The sequence below is a fragment of the Tachyglossus aculeatus genome, chromosome 22, assembly GCF_015852505.1.
Source record: "Tachyglossus aculeatus isolate mTacAcu1 chromosome 22, mTacAcu1.pri, whole genome shotgun sequence".
Taxonomy (NCBI): Eukaryota; Metazoa; Chordata; class Mammalia; order Monotremata; family Tachyglossidae; genus Tachyglossus; species Tachyglossus aculeatus.
In genome coordinates, this window is record NC_052087.1 from 18,281,766 (window position 1) to 18,294,471 (window position 12,706).

The 12,706-nt window shown below is 45.1% G+C and overlaps 1 protein-coding gene across 10 annotated transcripts in view; it reads left to right on the forward strand.

The window, feature by feature from the left end:
- The first annotated feature begins 287 nt into the window (after window positions 1–287).
- The window catches only part of PPFIA1 (PTPRF interacting protein alpha 1), a 126,455-nt gene continuing 114,036 nt past the window's right edge, over window positions 288–12,706 (forward strand). For 6 of the 10 annotated variants that reach the window (XM_038764009.1, XM_038764011.1, XM_038764014.1 and 3 more), the window contains exon 1: window positions 10,429–10,545. The gene's annotated coding sequence lies outside the window, so the exon portion shown is untranslated. Of the gene's footprint in view, window positions 487–10,427; window positions 10,546–12,706 lie in introns of those variants that run through there. The other 4 variants (XM_038764018.1, XM_038764013.1, XM_038764010.1 and 1 more) reach the window with 3 other exon arrangements.

A 12,706-nucleotide genomic window follows, 5' to 3' on the forward strand; every position in this document is an offset into this window, starting at 1 on the left:
GTATTGTTCTAAAAAAAAAAAGTGTTGTTCCATACCAGAGGTTTGACCTTGAAGATAAGCATTCAACAAAGAATAGTCTAGATTGGTACTGTTCTCTCAAAAGGGTTCAGGAAACCGCACCTATTGCACCTGCCTCTAGGTAATAATGTTTTACGATTTCATTACACTCCTTTCTAGTTATTGTACTTCATTTACTGCGGCAGATTTTTGATTGGCCAACAGATCCATATGTCTTGAGGGATTTTCCTACTTTAAAAAGACCTGACAAGGCTATTGTGGAAAGTGCAGGAGAGTCGAATAACCCAGTGGCTCAGAGGACGGTTACCTACTGTAGATGCCACAGAGATCCTGAGGAACCAGTGACCATTCGCTATTCAATGTAAATGAACCCATGATGCTGTGGGAAGGAAAGATTCAATTTGAGCAAGGGGGACGCACTGAGCCCTGCAGAATTCATGCTGGACCTGGAGAGATAGCAACGTTTAAGTAAGTGGCTTCTTCTTAAAAGTCTTCATCATTCTCCGTGTCTGGCTTTGGCAGGGAGGTGGAGTTACTCAGGAGAAGGGCAAAATTCTGCAGGGTGTAGACGGAAAAGGGTCCATTGTTATGATGGAGTAAAAAAAAATGTACGGCACAGCCTTGTGTTTCTTAGAGTTAATCCTAAAGGGTGTGAATAGCTCAAAGACAAATGGACTTGGTTTTGGGGTTTTTTTTTAGTTCCCTCTAACAAAGATTGGACCTACTTGTAGTACTTTCCTGGGCCTGAATTCATTAACATGCTCCGTAACTCATCCAATGTTATTCTTCTTTGTGAACAGCAAGTATTTTTTCCTGTGTGTAGAGGAGAGGCAAGACTGCCACCCTTCCTCTTATCCCACAGGGAAATCCCACTCTCTTCTTCATCCTCCTTCTTCCCTTTCAACGAAGAGACTGCATTCCCTTCTTCCCCTTTCCTCTTTCACCAATGTAGTGTCTTTAAGTGTGATTTAACACTAAACTGAACTCATGCTTTTGGATCCGGTTTAATTTAAAGAGACTAAAACTAGTAATCACCATAAATAGCCATTTCTAAGTAAGGCCATTATGTCCAAAGAGGGTCTGTGTGTTATGACAACAGTTTAGCATGCTAAATGCATCCCATTTGGTGCATGCCAGAATCGCTTGGCTGTAAGTCCTGCCGCATTCTGATTTTAAGAAAATCAGATGTGGAAGACCTCAGAGAACAAATTACTTTTATTCTGTTTTTGGCTAAGCTGAATGTAGCTTATTTCTAATACAGGAGCATGTATCATCAGTTCAGCTGAACAGCCAACTGCTGGACAGTTCTTCAGACCTACAGAGCCCCACTTATTTAGATCTAAGAATCTTGATAGAAACCATTTTCAGCTCTATCAAATTCATAGCTTCCATTGCTCTCACATGGTTAAGTATAAGCATCACTCAGGGCTTACATTTTCTGTCAGAATCTTTTTTTAAATCACTCCCATAAGAAGTATGTCTTGTATCATGCTTCAAAACATGCCTTCTCTTAATCTCTTTTCTGTACTACACAACTTAGAGTAACCAACAATTTTTTCAAAATGGTGCAGTGGGTTTTAATTAAGAAAGGGAAAACAAAGTGCCCAGCCAAAATCCGTAAAGTAATTTGAACATTTATGCTTTTTACTCATTTCTTTCATTTAATTAAAGGAAATGGGCCTGTGGTGTGGTGAGCAATCAATCAAATTTGTTGAGCACTTACTGTATAGAACTCTGTACTAAACACTTGAGTGGGTAATAATAACTGCAGTATTTGTTAAGCGATTACTACGTGCCAGGCACTGAACTGAGAGCTGGGGGGGATAGAAGTAAATTGGGTTGGACACAGTCCTTGTCCCACATGGGGCTCACGGTCTTAATCCTTATTTTACAGAAGACGTAACAGAGGCACAGAGAAGTGAAGTGACTTGCCCAAGGTCACACAGCACACAAGTGGCAGGGCCGGGATTAGAAACCATGTCCTTCTGACTCCCAGCCCCATGCTCTATCTCATGTTGCTTCTCTACAACAGAGTTGGTAGACAAGTTCCCTGCCCACAAGGATCTTACAGTCTAGAGGGGAATGTACTAAAAGGCTTTGAAGAGTACAATTAAGAGACATTTTCTCTGCCCCTCACGGACACATTTGTTATCTGTTGTACAATATGGTAACATGTCACTCAATACACTATAATCACATGAGCATAATGGATGTTGAATTTTTCTTTTAACGGATCAATTCAGTTACCTCTACTGATTGATATATATGCTTTTAAAGTTTTAGAATTTAAAAAATCTGATATATTGTCTATATGTTTTCAAAATCCAGTGAGATTGGGAGGTGAAGTTTGGTTAGGTCGGGCCCCTACAGCTCAAAGGCTGATTTATAAACAATAGCTCATTATTTTTTAAGAGATTCTTCTATTAATTATGGCTGTGTTCTTGCCTGGCAGCTCCCCGCTGGCTTCTTCCTCCATTTATTCCAACTCTCAGGAGAAGAATCCCTTGCTTTCTTATGCTACGGGGTAGCAAAAGGCTAGGTTACATCATTTCCTAACAAAAGAAGAATCCAAGATGATGATCACAAAACTATTGCTATTTCACTTCCATTTAGGTCACCAGGTCAGCATGTGTAAGACTTTGAAATGAATAAGAAGCACATTTCCTAGCAATATAACTATCATGTATGTAAGATGAGGAGGAAATAAATGACTTCCAACTCAGAAAGCTTTAAGCCTTGCCAAAAGTTGTGCAAAATGTACGTATGACAAATACAAAGAAAACTCAATGTGAAACGGTTACAAGCAGTGAGGCTCTAATTTGACAAAATTTGGGAACATGTAACCACACTTGATTTTAAATTGTGCGGATCAATCAATGGCATTTATTGAGAGCTTACTTTGTGCAGAGCACTGGACTAAGCACTTGGGAGAGAACAATATGACTGAGTCACACTAAAGTCACATCTCCTTCAAGAGGCATTTCCTAATTAAGTATTTTTTTCCCCAGCTCCCTCTCTCCCTTCTGCGTCATCTATGCACTTGGATCTGTGACCTTTGGGCATTTGGTATTTGCGTCACAGCACTTATGAAAATATCTATGAGTTTCATATTCTAAATTATTGGTTTACATTAGTGTCTGTCTCTTCTTCTAGACAGTAAGCTCGCTATGGAAAGGAAATGTGTCCACCAGCTCTATTTTATTGTACTCTCTCAAGTGCTTAGCATAGTGCTCTGGATGCAGTTAGCACTCAATAAATACCATTGATGATGATGACTCAGTAGTCAGAGTCCCTGCCCACAGTGAGCTTAGAGTCTAGAGGGGGAAACAAACATTAGTATAAATAAATTATGGAAATGAACGTAAGTGATGTGGGGCTGAGGGTGGTGTGAATAAGAGGGTGCAGTTCCAGGTGCATAGGTGGTGTCAGGGAGAAGCAGTCAGAGAAAAGAGGGCTTAATTGGGGAAGGCAGATTTATTGAGGAAGACTTTTTCGCCATTTAAGTGGTAGGGAAATGAGGCAGTAGAGTTTTTGTCCCTTCTTCACTAAGTCCCTGTTCTTTCTATGAGAGAGCATCTTCCCTTACTAACAAGAAATTTCATGGGTAATCTGGTTGACACCCTGAAGCTGATTGCTTTTTTCATGGGAAAAATAATGCCAGTTTTAGCAATGGAGTGGCCATGGAAATTCTTTCACTTAGATTTTATCAATAGGCATTGAGGGTGATGATGCCAATGCATTCTCACATTGTATATGGCAGACAAACCTCATTTCAGGCAAGAAGGCTGTAGGTTTGAAAACTTTTACGAAGGAATGATCATGTTCATGGTGTACACGATGCTGCTTGCACTTGCCCATACCTGCCAATCAGAGAGAGGGCAGACAGGCATTTTTTATGGTATTTATTATACGCTTACTAGGTGCCAGGCACTATTCTAGGCACTGGGGTAGATACAAGGTTGTCAGGTTGGACACAGTCCCCGTCCCACCTGGGGTTCACAGTCTTAATCCCCATTTTAAAGATGAAGTGACTGAGGCTCAGAGAAGTTAAGTGACTTACCCAAGGTCACGCAACAGACAAGTGAAGGAACTGGGATTAGGGAGTCCTTCTGACTCCCAGCCACCTCTCCCTCTCAAAAACAAAACCATTGACACCCAAAGTTGTCACAGTAGAGTTCTGATGCTGAGCTGAACACCCTAGACCAGTAGGTGTTAGCCATGTAGTAGCCACTAGTCATACTAGCCTATTTTTAGTATTCTGTTGCACCTGTCCACCAGGGAGTTTCATGTAGTAGCAGGGAATGCTTGCTGGAATTGTGTTGTCAGGGGTGAAAGGAAAGGATCTAATGTTTAATCTCATGTGAGGAAATTTACCTCATCCACCAGGAAAGGAACTTTAAGTATGAGCCCTTTGAGATGAGACACATTCTTGGGACTAGAAATGTATAAGTGCTATTTTCCTATGTTTTTACAGAAAATTCAAAGCTGCAATATTGAAGTCATTTTTTTCCCAATTTTAGTCAGATTCCTGATTCAAGGGAGTAATAATAATGGCATTTATTAAGCGCTTACTATGTGCAAAGCACTGTTCTAAGCACTGGGGAGTTACAAGATGATCAAGTTGTCCCACAGGGGCTCACAGTCTTCATCCCCATTTTACATATGAGGCCCAGAGAAGTGAAGTGACTTGCCCAAAGTCACACAGCTTCCAAGTGGCAGAGCCAGGATTTGTACCCGTGACCTCTGCCTCCAAAGCCCGTGCCCTTTCCACTGAGCCACGCTGCTTCTCTATCATGAGCTCCATGAAGGATAGGGATTGTGTTTAAATCCCACTTGTGTATTTTCTCCTAGTGTTTAGTACAGTGCTCTGCACACAGTAAAGGCTTAATAAATAATATTACTACTACTATTGTGAAGGCTCTCTCTCAGGATTGTACCTGGAGAGTTTCCAGTACTCTAAAAATCTCAACTATGGGAGGGAGAGTCAAGCAGGGGCATACCCATTCCTTTCCCAGCTTGGGCAGTGGCTAGCGAGTGGAAGGCAATTTGCTACAAATCAAAACTCATCTGTGCTGGGCAGCAGTGGGCATGGGAGAGAGTCGAGGGCAGACACTCAGGTTTAGTGCACGGAAGAAGGGAATGGTAAACCAGTTCCGTATTTTTACCAAGAAGACTCTATGGATACACTACCAGAATGATTGCAGATGGAGGTGAGGCCTTTTGGGAGAAATGTGTCCATGGAGTCGCTTTGGGTCGACTGACTCGACGGCATAAGAGAAGAACTCTGAGGGCTTTAGCTATACAGTTATCATCTATAGTGCTAGAGAATTCCAGTTCTCCCTGTGGTGTGATTTTGGGCAAGTGCCTTATGTTGTCTGTGCCCCAGTTTCCTCACCTGTAAAATTGAGCAAATACCATCTACCTCTCCTTACCTCAGAAAGATGATGTGAAGCCAAAAATGAGATAACTAGCGTGAAAGAGCTTGGGAAAATAAAAGGGCCATGCAAATTCGGGTTATTATTAGCCGTAAGATATTTGTATAAAAATGACTGAGAAATATTTAGTAGTAAAATGAAGAAGCAGGAATCAATCAATCGTATTTATTGAGCACTTACTGTGTGCAGAGCACTGTACTAAGCGCTTGGGAAGTACAAGTTGGCAACATATAGAGACAGTCCCTACCCAACAGTGGGCTCACAGTCTAAAAGGGGGAGACAGAGAACAAAACCATACTAACAAAATAAAATAAATAGAATAGATATGTACAAGTAAAATAAATAGAGTAATAAATATGTACAACCATATATACATATATACAGGTGCTGTGGGGAAGGGAAGGAGGTAAGATGGGGGGATGGAGAGGGGGACGAGGGGGAGAGGAAGGAAGGGGCTCAGTCTGGGAAGGCCTCCTGGAGGAGGTGAGCTCTCAGTAGGGCCTTGAAGGGAGGAAGAGAGCTAGCTTGGCGGATGGGCAGAGGGAGGGCATTCCAGGCCAGGGGCAGGACGTGGGCCGGGGGTCGATGGCGGGACAGGTGAGAACGAGGCACGGTGAGGAGATTAGCGGCAGAGGAGCGGAGGGTGTGGACTGGGCTGTAGAAGGAGAGAAGGGAGGTGAGGTAGGAGGGGGCGAGGTGATGGACAGCCTTGAAACCCAGGGTGAGGAGTTTCTGAGAATCCCATTTGGGTCCCAAAGTAATTTTCAGGCTTGATAAAGCACTTCCTTTTAAGTATTAAAGAAAAAAAAATCCCTATTCGGGTTGATTTGGAACTGAGGCACTGCCATTTTGACCCTGATGAACTCATGATGTGCCTGCCTTTGAAGAGGGCTGGCAAAATTGTAGTTTGGTTGCTGAAGAGGATAACTATGCCAGGACTGGAATTGAGGGGACTTTCCCAGCTTTAATGAGGTGGAGTCAGTAGGCAACAATGATTTATTGTACCTTATGGCATTTAACTGAAAATTCATTCATTAATTCATTCATTCAATCGTATTTATTGAGCCCTTACTGTGCACAGAGCACTGTACTAAGCGCTTGGGAAGTACAAGTTGGCAACATATAGAGATGGTCCCTACCCAACAACGGGCTCACAGTCTAGAAGGGGGAGACAGACAACAAAACATGTAGACAGGTGTAAAAACTGTCAGAATAAATAGAATTATAGCTATATGCACATCAGTGTGGTTCAGGGGAAAGGGCCCGGGCTTTGGAGTCAGAGGTCATGGGTTCTAATCCCGGCTCTGCCATTTATCAGCTGTGTGACTTTGGGCAAGTCAGTTCACTTCTCTGGGCCCCAGTTACCTCAGCTGTAAAATAGGGATGAAGACTGTGAGGCCCCTGTGGGACAACCTGATCACCTTGTAACCTCCCCAGCGCTTAGGACAGTGCTTTGCACATAGTAAGCGCTTAATAAATGCCATTGTTATTAACAAAATAGAGGAGTAAACATGTACAAGTAAAATACATGAGGGAACTGAGGCTCAGTGAAGTGACTCGTCCAAAGTCACATGGCAGACACTGCCTCTAGTAATAATAATAATGATGGAATTTATTAAGCGCTTGCTATGTGCAAGCACTGTTCTAAGCGCTGGGGAGGTTACAAGCGCTTAGAACAGTGCTTTGCACATAGTAAGCGCTTAATAAATACCATCATTATTATTATTACAAGGTGATCAGGGTGTCCCACGTGGAACTCACAGTCTTCATCCCCGTTTTACAGCTGTGGTAACTGAAGCCCAGAGAAGTGAAGTGAGACTGAGCCCCGTCCTCCCTCTCCCCCTTCCCCCCGCCTTACCTCCTTCCCCTCCCCACAGCACCTGTATATATGTATATATGTTTGCACATATTTATTACTCTATTTATTTTACTTGTACATATTTATTCTATTTATTTTATTTTGTTAATATGTTTTGTTGTCTGTCTCCCCCTTCTAGACTGTGAGCCCACTGTTGGGTAGGGACAGTCTCTATATGTTGCCAATTTGTACTTCCCAAGTGCTTAGTACAGTGCTCTGTGGCCAACTTGTACTTCCCAAGTGCTTAGTACAGTGCTGTGCACACAGTAAGCGCTCAATAAATATGATTGAATGAATGAATACGTATATATATTTGTACATATTTATTACTCTATTTATTTTACTTGTACACATTTATTCTATTTATTTTATTTTGTTAATATGTTTTGTTTTGTTGTCTGTCTCCCCCTTCTAAACTGTGAGCCCGCTGTTGGGTACAGACCGTCTCTATATGTTGCCAACTTGTACTTCCCAAGTGCTTAGTACAGTGCTCTGCACACAGTAATAATAATAATAATAATGATGGCATTTGTTAAGCGCTTACTATGTGCAAAGCACTGTTCTAAGCGTCGGGGTGGGGGGGGGGGATACAAGGTGATCAGGTTGTCCCCACGTGGGGCTCACAGTCTTAATCCCCATTTTACAGATGAGATAACTGAGGCACAGAGAAGTTAAGTGACTTGCCCAAGGTCACACAGCAGACGTGGCGGAGCCGGGATTCAAACCCATGACCTCTGACTCCAAAGCCCGTGCTCTTTCCACTGAGCCATGCTGCTCCTTCTCAATAAATATGACTGAATGAACGAATGAAAGTGAGTTGCCCAAAGTCACCCAGCTGACAAGTGGTGGAGGCAGGATTTGAACCCATGACCCCTGACTCAATCAATCGTATTTATTGAGCGCTTACTGTGTGCAGAGCACTGTACTAAGCGCTTGGGAAGTCCAAGTTGGCAACATATAGAGACAGTCCCTACCCAAGAGTGGGCTCACAATCAATCAATCAATCAATCGTATTTATTGAGCACTTACTGTGTGCAGAGCACTGTACTAAGCGCTTGGGAAGTACAAGCTGGCAACATATGGAGGCAGTCCCTACCCAAGAGTGGGCTCACAGTCTAGAAGGGGGAGACAGAGAACAAAACCAAACGATTCCAAAGCCCGGGCTCTTTCCATTGGGCCACAATGCTTCCAGGTGACGGTTAGTATGTTTGGTTTTGTTCTCTGTCTCCCCCTTTTAGACTGTGAGCCCACTGTTGGGTAGGGACTGTCTCTATATGTTGCCAGCTTGTACTTCCCAAGCGCTTAGTACAGTGCTCTGCACACAGTAAGCACTCAATAAATACGATTGATTGATTGATTGATTGATCCCCGTGTCAGACTGGGACTACGTCCTACCAGACCAATTTGCATCTACCCCACGCTGCATACCCGGTAGGGCCCGTCTATGTTGCCAACTTGTACTTCCCAAGCGCTTAGTACAGTGCTCTGCACATAGTAAGCGCACAATAAATACGATTGATTGATTGAGCCCCGTGTCAGACTGGGACTGCGTCCTACCAGACCAATTTGCATCTACCCCACGCAGCGTACCCGGTAAGGCCCGTCTCTCTATGTTGCCAACTTGTACTTCCCAAGCGCTTAGTACAGTGCTCTGCACACAGTAAGCGCTCAATAAATACAATTGATTGATTGATTGATTGATCGATCCCCGTGTCAGCCTGGGACTGCGTCCTACCAGACCAATTTGCATCTCCCCCACGCTGCGTACCCGGTAGGGCCTGTCTCTCTATGTTGCCAACTTGGACTTCCCAAGCGCTTAGTCCAGTGCTATGCACACACTAAGCCCTCAATAAATACGATTGATTGATTGATTAAGACACTGAGCCCCGCGTCAGACTGAGACTGCGTCCTACCTGACCAATTTGCATCTCCCCCACGCTGCGTACCCGGTAGGGCCCGTCTCTCTATGTTGCCAACTTGTACTTCCCAAGCGCTCAGTACAGTACTCTGCACACAGTAAGCGCTCAATAAATACGATTGATTGATTGATTGAGCCCCGTGTCAGACTGGGACTGCGTCCTACCAGACCAATTTGCATCTCCCCCACGCTGCGTACCCGGTAGGGCCCGTCTCTCTATGTTGCCAACTTGGACTTCCCAAGCGCTTAGTCCAGTGCTCTGCACACAGTAAGCGCTCAATAAATACTATTGATTGATTGACTGATTGAGCCCCATGTCAGACTGGGACTGCATCCTACCAGACCAATTTGCATCTCCCCCACGCTGTGTACCCGATAGGGCCCGTCTCTCTATGTTGCCAACTTGTACTTCCCAAGTGCTCAGTCCAGTGCTCCGCACACAGTAAGCGCTCAATAAACACGATTGATGATTGATTAAGACACTGAGCCTCGTGTCAGACTGGGACTGCGTCCTACCCGACGAATTTTCATCTCCCCCACGCTGCGTACCCGGTAGGGCCCGTCTCTATATCATCATCATCCATCGTATTTATTGAGCGCTTACTGCGTGCGGAGCACTGGACTGAGCGCTTGGGAAGTCCAAGTTGGCAACATAGAGAGACGGTCCCGACCCAACAGTGGGCTCACAGTCAATCGTATTTATTGAGCGCTTACTGCGTGCGGAGCACTGGACTGAGCGCTTGGGAAGTCCAAGTTGGCAACACAGAGAGACGGTCCCGACCCAACAGTGGGCTCACAGTCAATCGTATTTATTGAGCGCTTACTGCGTGCGGAGCACTGGACTGAGCGCTTGGGAAGTCCAAGTTGGCAACATAGAGAGACAGTCCCTACCCAACAGTGGGCTTACAGTCTAAACATAAGCGCTCAATAAAGGCGACTGAATGACCGAAATGGTCGCAAACGCCAAGAAAACGGGGTAGGCCCCATCTGCCCTGCCCACCTCCTGCGTGACCTCTGACCCCTCCTCCCGCCCCCCCCGCAGCGCGATGACGTCACCCCCCTCGCCGGGCTTTTGTCTCCTCCCTGGGCGGCGACAAGGGGGCGGGTTTACGTCAACGTGGCGACGCAGGGCGCGTTGACGCAGTGACGTCACGTGCCGTGCCGGCACTCCTCCTCCCGCCGCTGCTGCCCAGTCTGTGGGGGGGGGCGGTGGGCCCCGGCCGCCCGCGGGAAGCCCCCGAGTCGGGCCGGGGAACGAAGAAGCGGTCGTTCGGGAGGGGGAACAGAAAGCCTTTTTTTCGGATTTATTGAGCAAGGTAAGTGTGTGTGTGTGTGTGTGTGTGTGTGTGTGTGTGTGTTTGGGAGGGGGTCTGAGGGGAGGCCGAAAGCCCCCCCCCCCCCCCCCCCAGAAATGGAGGCAGGTTTGGTGCGCCCTCCTGGGAATCTCCTCAGGAGGAGAGCTGGATGGCCCCGGGCGGAAAACGTGGGAATGTCAATCAATCGATCGTATTTATTGAGCGCTCACTGGGAGCACTGGACTAAGCGCTTGGGAAGCCCAAGTTGGCAACATAGAGAGACAGGCCCTTACCCAGCAGTGGGCTCACAGTCTAGAAGGGGGAGACAGAGAACCACCAAACATACTATCAGAATAAATAGAATAGGTATGTACAAGTAGGATAAATCAATCAGTCGTATTTATTGAGCGCTTACTGTGTGCTGAGCACTGGACTAAGCGCTTGGGAAGCCCAAGTTGGTAACATAGACAGACAGTGCCTACCCGACAGTGGGCTCACAGTCTAGAAGGGGGAGACAGAGAACAGAGCTAAACATACTAACAAAATAAAATAAATAGACTAGATAGGTACAAGTAAGATCAATCAATCGATCGTATTTGTCGAGCGCTTACTGTGTGCAGAGCCCTGGACTAAGCGCTTGGGAAGGCCAAGTTGGCAACATAGACAGGCCCTACCCGACAGTGGGCTCACAGTCTAGAAGGGGGAGACAGAGAACAGAACCAAACATACTAACAAAATAAAATAAGTAGAATAGATAGGTACAATTAAGATCAATCAATCGTATTTATTGAGCGCTTACTGTGTGCAGAGCACTGGACTAAGCGCTTGGGAAGCCCAAGTTGGCAACATAGAGAGACAGGCCCTTACCCAGCAGTGGGCTCACAGTCTAGAAGGGGGAGACAGAGAACAACCAAATATACTATCAAAATAAATAGAATAGATAGGTACAAGTAAGATCAATCAGTCAATCGTATTTATTGAGCGCTTACTGTGTGCAGAGCACTGGACTAAGCGCTTGGGAAGTCCAAGTTGGTAACATAGAGAGACGGTCCCTACCCGACAGTGGGCTCACAGTCTAGAAGGGGCAGACAGAGCAAAACCAAACATACTAACAAAATAAAATAAGTAGAGTAGATATTTACAAGTAAGATCAATCAATCGTATTTATCGAGCGCTTACTGTGTGCAGAGCACTGGACTAAGCGCTTGGGAAGTCCAAGTTGGGAACATAGAGAGACAGGCACTACCCGACAGTGGGCTCACAGTCTAGAAGGGGAGACAGAGAACAACCAAACATACTATCAAAATAAATAGAATAGATATGTACAAGTAGGATAAATCAATCAATCGTATTTATTGAGCGCTTACTATGTGCAGAGCACTGTACTAAGAGCTTGGGAAGTACAAATTGGCAACATATAGAGACAGTCCCTACCCAACAGTGGGCTCACAGTCTAAAAGAGGGAGACAGAGAACAAAACCAAACATACTAACAAATTAAAATAAATACAATAAATATGTACAAGTAATATAAATAAATCAATCAATCGTATTTATTGAGCGCTTACTGGGTGCAGAGCACTGGACTAAGCGCTTGGGAAGTCCAAGTTGGCAACATAGAGAGGCAGGCCCTACCCGACAGTGGGCTCACAGTCTAGAAGGGGGAGACAGGGAACAGAACCAAACGTACTAACAAAATAAATAGAATAGATATGTACAAGTAAGATAAATAAATAGAGTAATAAATATGTACAAACATATATACAGGTGGATATATATACACAGTCCGGAGCTGAAGGTTACTTTGGCCGCCAACGCGGGGTGGGGGCTGAGGGAATCCAGCCCTGTGAAACAAGGAGATGAACGAGGAGTTTACTTATCTATTCTATTTATTTTATTTTGTTAATGTGTTTGGTTTTGTTCTCTGTCTCCCCCTTCTAGACTGTGAGCCCACTGTTGGGTAGGGACTGTCTCTATATGTTGCCAGCTTGTACTTCCCAAGCGCTTAGTACAGTGCTCTGCACACAGTAAGCGCTCAGTTAATACGATTGATTGGCCCCGTAGAGGGATCGCCGCTGTGCTCGGGAAAGCGGGCTCCTTAATAATAATAATGGGAGCTGTTAAGCGCTTACTAGGTGCCAAGCACTGTTCTAAGCGCTGAGCCCCCCCCTCCCCGCCCACCT